Source organism: Lithobates pipiens, unplaced genomic scaffold (genome assembly GCF_037356315.1).
Source record: "Lithobates pipiens isolate NorthernLeopardFrog02 unplaced genomic scaffold, aLitPip1_a1.2 Scaffold_3, whole genome shotgun sequence".
NCBI lineage: Eukaryota > Metazoa > Chordata > Amphibia > Anura > Ranidae > Lithobates > Lithobates pipiens.
Genome location: NW_027507790.1, coordinates 135117005 through 135131490, shown reverse-complemented (window position 1 = coordinate 135131490; position 14486 = coordinate 135117005).

Below are 14486 nucleotides of genomic sequence, written 5' to 3'. Positions count from 1 at the left end.
ACAAGGAGAGCGAAGAGTAATGGTAAGCCCAAAAATAACCAGCAGCTCCTTCGGGGGTTAGTGCTACATAAAGTGAACTGTAATTGACCTAATCATTTACTCAGTTATGCATAATTCCCAACTTTCTGAGATGGGAATGAGTGACATCTATTAGCAAAAATACTTAGGTATAGGACACCCTCCACCTAGGGTTACCACCTCATCATTTGAACCTGAACACATATGAATTACTCAGGTTCTGAGGCTAATTTAATGCAGGTAAGGCACCATGTGTGTTTAAACAGTTCCTGACTGGAGCACGCCGATGTACGTTGGCAGAATAGCAAATGGGCGTACCTGTGTGGCCCTTTAAATTTTCCGCCGTGCCATCGCGCATGCACCGGCCGGGACCTCCCTGAGTCGGGTCGCGGGTCATGCCCACAATCGCCTCACGGAGAGGAAGAACAGGGAGATGCTAATGTAAACAAGCATCTCCCCTTCTGCCTAGTGACAGTGTCACTGATCTCTGCTCCCTGTGATCAGTCACATGTCACACATAGCCATGCCACCCTACAGTTAGAATCACTCCCCAGGACATACTTAACCCCTACATTGCCCCCCAGTGGTTAACCCCTTCACTGCCATTTACACAAGAATCGGTGCATTTGTATAGCACTGATTGCTGTATAAATGACAATGATCCCAAAAATGTCCGATGTGTCCGCCATAATGTCGCAGTCACGATAAAATCGCTGATCGCTGCCATTACTAGTAAAAAATTTTTTATAAAAATGCAATAAAACTATCCCTTATTTTGTAAACGCTATAACTTATGCACAAATCAATCAATAATCGCTTATTGCAAATTTTTTTTTACCAAAAATGTGTAGAAGAATATGTATCGGCCTAAACTGAGGAAAAAACTTTTTTTAGATATTTTTTTGGGGATATTTATTATAGCAAAATGTAAAAAATAATGCGTTTTTTTTTCAAAATTGTCAGTCTTTTTGTTTATAGCGCAAAAAATAAAAACCACAGAGTTGATCAACTACTACCAAAAGAAAGCTCTATTTGTGTGAAAAAAAGGGCATCAATTTTGTTTGGGAGCCACGTTGCACAACCGCGCAATAGTCAGTTAAATCGATGCAGCGTCGAATGGCAAAAAGTGTTCTGGACTTTGGACAGCAAAATGATTCGGGGCTTAAGTGGTTAATTACCACCTTAACCACTTCAGGACCGCCGTATTGCCATTGTACGTCAGCACAATGGCACAGGCAGGCAGAATCACGTACATCTACGTGATTGCCTTCCAGCGGGTGGGGGGTCCCATCGGACCCCCTCCCGCTGGTTACGGCGGTCCGATTCGGTCCAGGAGCGCTCCGTGATGAGGGGATGGCCGTTCGTTTTCGGCCACCCCCTCTGGATCGCTCCTGGCCAATGAGAAGCTTCCTCCCCTGTGTATTGTTTACACAGGAAGGAGGAAGTGATGTCATTCTCCTCGGGGCGGTCTTTTTGACCGGACTACGAGGAGAAGAGTAAAAGTAAGTGTGCACCAACACTACACTACACTGACATGTAGGTACACACAGGCACACAAACCCCCCCCGATCCCCCCCCCGATCGCCCCCCGCCCCCCCTCCCCCCCCAGTCACAGTGTCACTGATTGCATTGATCATTTCTTTACTGATCAATGCATTCAGTGTCAGTTGTGACAGTAAAAACTGTCAGGACAGTTAGTGTTAGGTCCAGGGTAGCCCCCTATCACCCCCCAATAAAGATTTAACCCCCTGATTGCCCCTAGAGTTAACCCTTTCACCCCCTTTTGCCAGTGTCACTAAGCGATCATTTTTCTGATCGCTGCATGTGTCGCTAGTGTCGCTAGGTAGCTAGTTATTTTTTTAGGTTCACCGCCAGGTTTTTATATCGCTAGGTACCCCGATATACTACCCAATAATGTTTTTAACCCCCTGATTGCCGCTAGTTAACCCTTTCACCCCCTTTTGCCAGTGTCACTAAGCGATCGTTTTTCTGATCGCTGCATTAGTGTCGCTACAGTCGCTAGGTAGCTAGTTATTTTTTTAGGTTCACCGCCAGGTTTTTATAGCGCTAGGTACCCCGATATACTACCCAATAATGTTTTTAACCCCCTGATTGCCGCTAGTTAACCCTTTCACCCCCTTTTGCCAGTGTCACTAAGCGATTATTTTTCTGATCGCTGCATGTGTCGCTAGGTAGCTAGTTATTTTTTTAGGTTCACCGCCAGGTTTTTATAGCGCTAGGTACCCCGATATACTACCCAATAATGGTTTTAACCCCCTGATTTCCGCTAGTTAACCCTTTCACCCCCTTTTGCCAGTGTCACTAAGCGATAATTTTTCTGAACGCTGCATCAGTGTCGCTAGGTAGCTAGTTAACTAGGCTCCCAAAAAGTCCCCCACATGTGGTATCCCCGTACTCGGGAGAAGCAGCAGAATTTATTTTGGGGTGTAATTTGACTTCTGCCCATAGCATGTGTGAGCAATATATCATTTAGTGACAACTTTGTGCAAAAAAAAAAAAGTTTGTAATATTCCCGCAACTTTTGGCAAAATATAAAATATTCCATGGACTCAACATGCCTCTCAGTAAATAGCTTGGGGTGTCTACTTTCCAAAATGGGGTCATTTGGGGGGGTTTTGTGCTATTTTGGCATTTTATGGCCTTCGAAACTGTGATAGGTAGTGAGGAGTTAAATCAAAAATTTGCACCCTTAGAAATCCTGAAGGTGGTGATTGGTTTTCGGGGTGCCGTGCGCGACTAGACTCCCAAAAAGTCCCACACATGTGGTATCCCCGTACTCGGGAGAAGCAGCAGAATGTATTTTGGGGTGTCATTTCACATATAACCATGGCATGTGTGAGCAATATATCATTTAGTGACAACTTTTTGTAAAAAAAAATTTTTTTTTTTTTTTTTGTCGTTATTCAATCCCTTAGGACAAAAAAAATAAATATTCAATGGGCTCAACATACCCATCAGCAATTTCCTTGGGGTGTCTACTTTCCAAAATGGGGTCATTTGGGGGGGATTTGTACTGCCCTGCCATTTTAGCACCTCAAGAAATGAGATCGGCAGTCATAAATTAAAAGCTGTGTAAATTCCAGAAAATGTACTCTAGTTTGTAGACGCTATAACTTTTGCGCAAACCAAAAAATATACGCTTATTGACATTTTTTTTACTAAAGACATGTGGCTGAATAAATTTTGCCCTCAATGTATGACTAAAATTTAGTTTATTCGATTTTTCTTATAACAAAAAGAAGAAAATATCTTTTTTTTTCAAAATTTTCGCTCTTTTTTCATTTATATCGCAAAAAAAAAAAAATCGCAGAGGCAATCAAATACCATCAAAAGAAAGCTCTATTTGTGGGAAGAAAAGGACGCAAATTTCGTTTGGGTGCAATATTGCATGACCGCGCAATTACCAGTTAAAGCAGCGCAGTGCGAAATTGCAAAAAGACCTCTGGTCCTTAAGGTGTTTATTGGTCCGGAACTGAAGTGGTTAATCAGCCACAGAACCTGTGTAATTTTAATATATGTGTTTGGGTTTAAAGGGATGAGGTGGCAACCCTGCCTCCACCACACGCCCCTTAACCGATTGCCGACCAGCCACCGTCATAATACTGCGGCAGGTTGGCTCGTTCCTGCGAATCGCCGTAGCTGTACGCCGGTCCCTTTCACAGCTATAACGGGTGCGCATGGGCTGCACGGTGGGGGTGCTGATGCGCGTGGCCGACGTCGGCTCTGTCCGCCAGCCACCCACAATTGCTCCACAGAGAGCCAGAAAAAGGGATCTGTCAATGTAAACAAACAGATCCGGGAAGTACAGAGTGATTGTCTGTTCCTAGTGATTAGGAACAGGGATCTCTCTGAACTCCCAGTCATTCCCCTCCCCACACAGTTAGAAACACCTCCCTGGGGAACACATTTAACAAGGCTGTGGTAATTAACGATTAATTCCTTGATTAATCGTTAACTTTTTTGATCGGTACTCACCTCTCCGCCGGCGTCCGGGTCTTCAGGGAGTTCCGTCGGAGATCCGGTGATGTCACGGACATTGACTATTTTTGCAAATAAAAATCCATTTAAGTGGATCTGTCGTCAGTCTCTGCAGTTTTTGGGCCATCTACCTCGGGAAACCCCTAGACGCATATGAGGTGAAGAAGGTAACGGTAAGCCCAATAAATTCAGCCACTCCTTCGGGGTCAGTGCTACATAATTAATCGAAATTAGTCAATTACTCAATTTAAAAAAAAAACGATTAATCGAACACGAAAATATTAATTAGTAACAGCCCTACATTTAACCCTTTGATCTAGTGTCAACCCTTTCCCAGCCAGTGTCATTTATACAATAATCGGTGCATTATTTATAGCACTGGTCACTGTATAAATGTCACCGGTCCCAAAAAAAGTGTCCGATATGTCCGCCACAATGTCGCAGTCCCACTAAAAATCGCTGATCACCGCTATTACTACTAAAAAAAAAATAATAATAAAAATGCCATAAATCTATTCCCTATTTTGTAGATGATATAACTTTTGCACAAATCAATATACGCTTATTTCGATTTATTTTTATTTTTACCAACAATATGTAGAAGAATACATATTGGCCTAAACTGATAAAGAATTTTAATACATTTTTTGGGATATCTATTATAGCAAAAAATTAAAAATATATATTTTTTTCAAAATTGTCAGTGTTTTTTGTTTATAGCGCAAAAAATAACCACAGAGGTGATAAAATACCACCCAAAGAAAGCGCTATTTGTGGGGAAAAACATATGTCGATCTTGTTTGCTTACAAAGTCGCACGACCGCGCAATTGTCAGATAAAGTAACGCAGTGCCGAATCACAGAAAATGACCTGGTCATTAAGGGAGTAAATCCTTAAAATGAGGGACACATGAGGAGGAGAGAGGGACAGAGGGATATTGTTCCAAATGAGGTGACAATCCCTCGAAATCAGGGACAGTTGGGAGCTATGAATTATGTACATACTGCTTCCTGCAGTATTGGGTTAATTTACCACTAACCAGTCTGTTTTGATACTGAATCTTAGGTGTACAGGGCATTTATATTTGTGCCCCCCAGTAGCAGTGCAGTATCCATTTGCTTAACCTGGTGTGTTAGTGGGGCTGTTCTTCTGTCTCAGAGTTGAGGCAGAACAACAGAGAACCCAATCTACTAAGCAACTCATGTGGGGATAATACTACAAATATAGCATTCACTAAAATTTGCTGAAGTTCCCACCCTTGTCGTTGAGCAGTATGTTCTGCTATCTGCCCCTTAGTGCCCAGGTTGCGGCCCATGGATTCCTGCAAGCCTTGGTTGCTCATTGTGCACCCCTCAGGGCCCCAGCAGACAGTCGTTTTTTGTGTTTTCCTGACCTAAGTGCTTTTTTTTTTATCTACCGTAATCTTTATTTTATTTTTGCATACATAATAAAAATAGTACACAGGGAAAAAACAAAAAAAGCAAATGCATAATAAAAGAAATGAGTACAAGAAAACATCTACAGGGAATATGATCAATATAGTATGGTGCAAACATAGGGCAAAGCAGGATAAATGCACAACTAGAGACTTTCAAGTGTAACAAGTAGGTGTCGTAAATGCACCAAAATGTTGCTATTCCCGAGGGGGCGAACCAGTTGATCAGTCCAGGCAGAAATGAAAGGCAAAACAGTTTTTTATACATAAAAAAAAAAACATTTAAAATACCTTTTTTTTTTTAACCACTACAATACAGGGCACTTTCACCCCCTTCCTTCCCAGCCCAATTTTCAGCTTTCAGCGCTCTAGCGCTTTCAGTGACAATTGCGCGGTCATGCTACACTGTACCCAAATGAAATTGTTATCATTTTGTTCGCACAAATAGAGCTTTATTTTGGTGTTATTTATTCACGACTCCGTTTTTTTTTTTTTTGCGATATAAGCGCAAAAATAGCGGAAATTTGGAAAAAAAACAATATTTTCTTTTTTCTATTTGAAAAGAAATCCAATAAAATCAAATTTTGTCATAAATTTAAGCCAAAATGTATTCTGCTACATGTTTTTGGTAAAAAATATTCCGTTAAGTGTATAATAATTGGTTTGTGTGATCACGGACATATGTACGCAAATGATCATGTACATATGTGTGCAGGTGATCACGTACATATGTGTGCAGATAATCATTGGGACATGTGATTTTAGTGGGACATATGTGGGGGACATGTTTTTTATTATTTGGGGACATGTATGTTTTGGGGACATGTGTGTTTTGGGGACATATGTGGGGACTGTGTTTGTACTGTGTGGTGTGTTGTGTGTTTTACACTACACTGATGATCAGTGAGTAAAAAGCTGTAAAAAGCAGCCCATACTCACTGATCATCAGCCGGCTGCAGCGTTCTGCTCTCCTCTCCTCAGCGGTGACTTCCGTGTGAGGAGAGGAGAGCCGATTGCCTTGCAACCGGCTGTTTGTTTACATCACATGACGGCCGTGATTGGACACGGCCGTCATGTGATCAGAAGGGCCAATCACAGAGCCCTCCTGCCGATCTGAGATGTGCCGTGTCCGGGTGACACGAGCACATCGGGATCGCGCCGCTGCGCGAGCGCGCGATCCCGCTACTCCTGAAGGATGTTCCTGAACGGCCTATCAGGAGTAGATGGCTCCCACCCGGCCGTATATATGCATTGGCCGGGTGGGAAGTGGTTAAGTGATCACATTCCCTCTGTTCTCAGCTGCATAACAGCTGGGGGAAGGAGAAGCAGCAGCACACTGAGCTTCGCAGTGAATGGCTGTGCAGCGGGGGCATGTCAAACAAGTTTGATCATTGGAGCAGAGTACACTGAGTTCACATAGCTAGAGAACTGACCACGGTCTGTCTCATGCTTAGTGTGGTCAGTTTTTAATAGGAAAGCCGAGGGACTGGCAGGAGCACCAGAGATTTTACATAATGGAAGCAATACAAAGAGAGAAGGATACTTCCCCATACAAGTACTGTACATGGCACATATCTGGAATATGAAGTGTTGGCAAAACAAACGCTTTAAGGGAGCACTGGTGGTGGTGTGCCGAGGCCTACTTTGCTGAAGGCTTCAGAAAGCTGAGTGAGGAACTGTCATTTGAGGATCCAGTCTGCTATCACAGGAAAAAAGTGTTGCATGGATGTTCCTTCCGAGCGCATGCTCCGGTGACATCACCGGCTGCATGAAGTGTGAATATCTCCTAAAGTGTAGGTTTAGGAGATATTCATAGTAGCTACTGGTAAGCCTTATTTTAGGCTTACCTGCAGGCTGCAAGTACAAGCCTACAGAATGGGCTTACATCCACTTTAAGAGGTCTACTATCATGTACCTGGTGATGACTGGAATGTTGTGGAGGCCTGTTTTGCACCTCCTGCCCAACACTCCCAAATTTGGAGACAGTGAGTATAAGGGCACAAAGTGCCAGAGTAGGTGGCTGGCAAAGTCCGCTCTTTAGGTGGGTGAAGCTGGGGGTCACAGTCCTCAGGAGAGGATACTGAAGCAGCTTGGCACCAGAGCAGGACATGGCAGCAGAGCTGGTATGCAGGCAAGGACCAGCAGCAGCTGGGCAACAAGGGACAGAGTCAGCAGGCAGAACAAGTCCAGGAGGCAGGCAAAGGTCGGTAACAGCAAGAAAGTGCAGTAAAGAGTCAGCAGGCAAAGACAAGTACAGTAAACAGGTCAAGGTCAGAGAGATCAGATGAATAAGGTTAATGCAGGAGAAAAGACGAAGTCCAGGAGAAAGCTGGGTCATACACAGGTACTGTAAGCGGGTTTAATGAATCGGGCACAATTAAATGGAGTAGTATATCAATTGCCTCTTTGCCTAAAAGTAGGCGCATGTGAGCAAAGCACACATGCATGAATATGAGCATAAGCCTGCTCTGGTTTCTGGTGCTGGCAATCTGATTTACCTCACATTTACAGAGGAGGTGAGTGTTTGGACTGGCAAGAGGTGGAAGATTTGCATGTTGAGCACGTTGTACACCATTTTATTTGAAATACAGATTCACCCAGGTGCCTTTTGGACTTCAGGACTACACATGTATATTATTTATGATTTGGACTGAGAATTTCTGCAAACATATTTTAGTATTTCTTGATTTATATATCTTGATGATATCAATTAATGTGTATAATTCACTTAATACGTTTACATTGGATGTAGTGCTACATGTGTTGTTTATTTTATGTACCTAGAGTATGAAACATTTTATTGTGCTGATTGCTTTATTTTTATTGGTGCTTAATTTAAATGGTGCGTGCAGTTTTCATATTTTTCTCTCCCATTATGTGGCCAAAAAATACAGACAGACTCCTCTTTTCAAATATTTAGGAGTCATGGTTTCTCAAAACCCAATCGAGTATCTGGACCTGAATCTTAAACGCTTATTGTACAGGTTGAAGGCGAAGTGTGACAACTGGTGTAAATTACCTTTGATGGTGGTGGACTGGGCCCCTTAGTTACTGTACGTATTCCACAATGCACCTGTTTGGATATCTAGGAAGTGGTTTGTATAGACACTGTGGCAGAGCATTTCCCTGCCAGGGTCTAGAAGGAGGTTGTGACCCAGAATTCTCAACCGGAAGAGTTGAGGGGTTCCAGGGAGCTTGTAACATGAAGAGGCAACTGGCCTTTCAGTTTGCTCAGTGTTTTGCAAAGTCCAATTTGGGACTTGGAGCTCAGGGATTTCTGAGAGATCCAGATGCGATGAAATCCAGAGTCCTGGGTCCTAATTTTGAGAACAGCCAGAATACTGATTGGTCAGGTGTGTGCTGGGCTTTTAGTAGTAACCTGACCATGGTTCTGGGCTCCACCCCGACAGATAGGAAGTCTAAGTACCAGGAGTCAGGAGGGCTCCACGTGGGAGCCAGTGCAGCAAGAGGCTGCTAGCTATATGCAATAAGGTGGTTGGTGAAACACTCTGTAGGACACGGACAAGGGCCTGGAGTGTAAGGCCAAAGCAGCAGTGCTGCAAGTGAGAGCCAACTAGGCTGAATGTCATTTTGTTGATGGGGAAAAGGAATGCAGAAAACCCCTGCCAGGGAAACCTATGTTTGTTTGCCGAACTTTCTTAGCCCTTAAAAAGAAGAACCAGCTAGTGGTGGTGTCCTTAAAGCTCTACATTTGACGCTAGTACTTTACAACACACAGTTTAGGGCACTAATATAGAAACAACAACATGCCAGGAGTCAACTGTCCTTATTAAAAAATAAGGAATAGGGGAATTTAGCAGCTGTGAATCCTAGAGAATATTTTCTAGCAGCTCAGATTCAACATTTGGCAGGCTGGGATCTGGGGAAGAACAGTGATTCTATCTGTAATCTGATTAATAGTTCAACCCAGCTCAAACAGCCCTATCACACATCAAAATAGGCACTCCTACCTGGCTGCCCGATTGCAGTGCTGTTGCAGAAATTGTGGTTTTTGATTGAAACCATCTAGGCGTGGATGGTTTTCTCTGCTGTATGCCCCTTTGGAGTAACCCCCATGATATGGAACTGTGAGAAACCATGAAATCAGGCCGAGACAGAAACACAGTTAAATCACACTTGTTTAATAATTGACAGGGCTGGGCTCAGCCCTTCCTTCTCTGAGCTGGCTGCTCAGCTGTCTGCTAATTGCCAGCTCCTATCTCTCCACAGTTGCTGCCTACTTAAGCCGCCCTGTCCAGTTGAGCTCTGCCTTCGCCCTTATCAACATCACAGAGACTCTCTCCTGCATTCCTGTTAAAAGACTTGATTGGCTGACATCCCTTCTGGCTCCAGATCCTGCTTGTGTTTTACTACGCTTATCTCCAGCTCCTTGACGTTTGGCTTGTCTGACTATATGTTCCAGTTCCTTAACTCTGGCTGTTTGACTACGTTTGTTCTATTTACTTTTATTGTTAAACAAGTGTGATTTAACTGTACTTCTATCTCGGTCTGATTTCATGGTTTCTGACAGTAGGCGAAGGCCATGAATTCAGAAGCTATAGTCAATCCACTTGTTAGTAATATTTTTTCCAGAATGGAAGAGCAAGATCACCGCATGGATCAGTTTGCCATGGCATTGCAAACTTTCCCAAGCTGCACTGTTCACCTGGAATCTCCCACTGTGGCTGCCCTGGTACAACCTGAGTTGCAGGCTGTCCCTGCTGCTGCGCCAGTCTCTGTGCAGGCACCCGCCTCGAGTATTACCTCTATAAGAGGTATGTCTGGTTCTTCTCCGCTTCCCCAGCGATTTGGTGGTGATCCAGCTCAATGCAGAGGGTTTCTCAACTAGGTTGAGATATACTTTGAGATGCTGCCCCAGGAATTTCCCACGGACAGAATCAAAGTAGGTTTTGTGATATTTTTGCTTTCTGAGAGAGCCTTGGCATGGGCAAACTCTCTATGGGAGACGCAAAAACCTGTTGTCTTGAGTTACTCTAAGTTTGTGGCCTCCTTTAAAAGGGTGTTTGACGTTCCTGCACGCTCTACTTCTGCTGCCAAGTGCCTCATGTCCATCAGAGTACGAGAACTATTACCAACTAAGCCATTGAATTCTGTACTCTGGCAGAAGAGGGTTGCTAGGAACAACAACCCCCTTGTGGTTGTTTTTTCTAATGGTCTCCCGGATTCCATCAAGGATGAGATAGCAACCCGAGATAGATCTGAGCTGGAGAAGTTGATCACTTTTGCCATCCTCGTTGACTCCAAACTCAGAGAAAGACTCTCTTTTAAGGAGTGCTTGCAGAAGCCTCTTGTACTATTGCCTCTGAGCATTGCAGTCCCATGCATATCTCCCATCCCTCCTGGTACTGAGTCGATCAGTGAAGATGAACCCATACGCTTGGGCTTCACGCGTCTCTCTGCAGATGAGAGAACTTTTAGGAGGAGGGAGAGATTTTGCCTTTATTGTGGCCAGGCAGGTCACATTTTCAAGTCTTGTCCTAGCCCCTGGTTTCAGTCACCCTTTCTTGGGCTGAGTCGTCCATTGAGATACAGGCTCTAATCAACTCTGGAGCTGCAGGCCTGTTCATTGATGCTGCCTTTGTATTAAGTACTCGATTCCACTGCAGCTGCTTGACACTTGCCATTGAAACTCTTGATGGGAGACCTCTACAGCCTGCCCATGTGACTCATGAGATGGTTCCCGTTGTCCATGGCCGTAGGGTCTTTTCACCATGAGATAATTCAATTCCAAGTTATTTCCTCACCTACGTTCCCATTGGTTATTGCTTATCCTTGTTTACAGAGGCACAACCCCTCTTCTTCTTCTTTTTTTTTTTTTTTTTAAACAAAAGTTTTTATTGAGGTATAACAAACTAAAATTTACAAGCACCAAGAGTACAATAAGTACAATCGTAAGGTAAGGTACAACAGCTTATAAGTACATCTCTCAAGTATCTTTATATTTACTTTATAATTTATTTTTTCCTTTTTATCCCTTACTTCTTCCACTCCCTCCCCCTCCTTCTAACTAATATAAATATATATATATATATATATACAGTGGTGTGAAAAAGTGTTTGCCCCCTTCCTCATTTCCTGTTCCTTTGCATGTTTGTCACACTTAAGTGTTTCGGAACATCAAACCAATTTAAACAATAGTCAAGGACAACACAAGTAAACACAAAATGCAATTTGTAAATGAAGGTGTTTATTATTAAAGGTGAAAAAAAATCCAAACCATCATGGCCCTGTGTGAAAAAGTGATTGCCCCCTAAACCTAATAACTGGTTGGGCCACCCTTAGCAGCAACAACTGCAACCAAGCGTTTGCGATAACGTGCAATGAGGCTTTTACAGCATCCTGGAGGAATTTTGGCCCACTCATCTTTGCAGAATTGTCCTAATTCAGTTACATTAGAGGGTTTTCGAGCATGAACGGCCTTTTTAAGGGCATACCACAACATCTCAATAGGATTCAGGTCAGGACTTTGGCTAGGCCACTCCAAAGTCTTCATTTTGTTTTTCTTCAGCCATTCGGTGGTGGACTTGCTGGTGTGTTTAGGATCATTGTCCTGCTGCAGAACCCAAGTTCGTTTCAGCTTGAGTACACGAACAGATGGTCGGACATTCTCCTTCAGGATCTCTTGGTAGACAGCAGAATTCATAGTTCCTTTTATCACGGCAAGTCTTCCAGGTCCTGAAGCAGCAAAACAGCCCCAGACCATCACACTACCACCACCATATTTTACTGTTGGTATAATGTTCTTTTTATGAAATGCAGTGTTCCTTCTACGCCAGATATACTTGGACACACACCTTCCAAAGAGTTCCACTTTTGTCTCATCGGTCCACAGAATGTTGTCCCAAAAGTCTTGGGGATCATCAAGATGTGTTGTGGAGAAATTGAGACGAGCTTTGATGTTCTTTTTGCTCAGCAGTGGTTTTCTCCTTGGAACTCTGCCATGCAGGCCATTTTTGCCCAGTTTTTTCCTGATGGTGGAGGCATGAACGCTGACCTTAACTGAGGCAAGTGAGGCCTGCAGTTCCTTGGACGTTGTTGTGGGGTCTTTTGTGACCTCTTGTATGAGTCGTCGCTGCGCTCTTGGGGTCATTTTGGGTGGCCGGCCACTCCTGGGAAGGTTCACCACTGTTCCATGTCTTCGCCATTTGTGGATAATGGCTCTCACTGTGGTTCGCTGGATTCCCAAAGATTTGGAAATGGCTTTATAACCCTTTCCAGACTGATAGATCTCAATTACTTTCTTTCTCAATTGTTCCTGAATTTCTTTGGGATTCGGCATGATGTGTAGCTTTTAAGGATCTTCTGGTGGACCTTACTGTGTCAAGCAGCTCCTATTTAAGTGATGCCTTGATTGTGAACAGGTGTGGCAATAATCAGGCCTGGGTGTGGCTAGAGAAATTGAACTCAGGTGTGGACAACCACAGTTATAGTATGTTTTAACAAGGGGGGCAAACACTTTTTCACACAGGGACATGATGGTTTGGATTTTTTTTCACCTTTAATAATAAACACCTTCATTTACAAATTGCATTTTGTGTTTACTTGTGTTGTCCTTGACTATTGTTTAAATTGGTTTGATGTTCCGAAACACTTAAGTGTGACAAACATGCAAAGGAACAGGAAATGAGGAAGGGGGCAAACACTTTTTCACACCACTGTGTATATGTATATGTATATATATATATATATATATATATATATATATATAAATACATACAGCGTATACACATTATTACATATATCGTACGTGTCACTGATATCAGAAGGGTGTACAGTGAGTAAAGTACAGAAATGTCAAAACCGGAGTCTCGAGTAACAGCGTATGTAGAAGAGGACAAGAGTAGGTATAGGGTGATAACCGGTGCCAACCATATGGGTTTTCCAGACCTCTGGCTATACTCCCAGTGAGGGGCAAACTACTCATCTGGCAACATAAATTCAAGGTTTCTTACATGCAGGTGTCAGGGTCTCGTAACCAACGATCCCATATTTTGTCATACTTGGTCGGGCATTCTCTGTTAATATACATAACCTTTTTTATATGGTAAATTATTATTGACCTCCACCTTCCACTCCGCCAGCCTAGGGGGTATGGGACGCATCCAGTTCCGGGCAATAACTTTCCGCACTGAGAACAATGTCTCATGCAGGAATGTCTTTGTGTATTTGTCTGTGGTATCCGGAAGCACCCCAAGTAAGCATTGTTTTGGGTCCAATGTGACCGGAGAGCCCATGTGATCATGTAGAAAGGTGACAACTTGGGCCCAGAGGCCTTGTATTTTGGGACACGACCATATTAAATGAGAGAATGTACCCACCTCCTTTCCACACATCTGACAGAGGGTAGATTGAGAGCTTCTATATCTGGCAACCCGCAGAGGGGTGAGATATGCCTGGTGGATAATATAAATTTGAGTCAGTCTGTCAGTGAGTTTGGGTGAGACAGCCTTACAGGATTCCAAAGACTCCTCCCATTCCACATCCTCCAGAGGGCCTATCACCCTTTCCCAACGAGGTTTGAGTTTGTATGCCAATTTGGTGGAAACTGGGGTAGTAAGCATGTCGTAGAAGGACGAGGTTCATTTATGGGGATCAGAGCTCTTGATTATGGCTATAAGTGCATTAGGGGTAGACTGTGGTGCGGATTCCAAAAACTGAGCCCGAGCTGCATGTCTCATCTGTAGAAATCGAAAGAGCATGGATCTGGGAAGTGAAAATTCTGCGCTAAGCGTGGCAAAGGTTTTAAAGGTTCCGTCGATAAACAATTGGTGCATTTAGAGAATACCATAAGTAAACCAAAGGTCTGTATCGGGAAGTCTTAGAGATTCCGACAAAGTTTTATCGTACCACAATGGAGTATAATCAATATAGAGTGGTATCCCTAGCTTGGCAGAAGCTAAGTCCCAAATACGTCTGTAATGGTATAGCAAGGTCTGTCTGTTGTCCCCCTGACCCGCACCGCTAGAGCTCATCGCCAATGCGTAAATTGAGTCTCCAGTGCGTCGAGCCCATC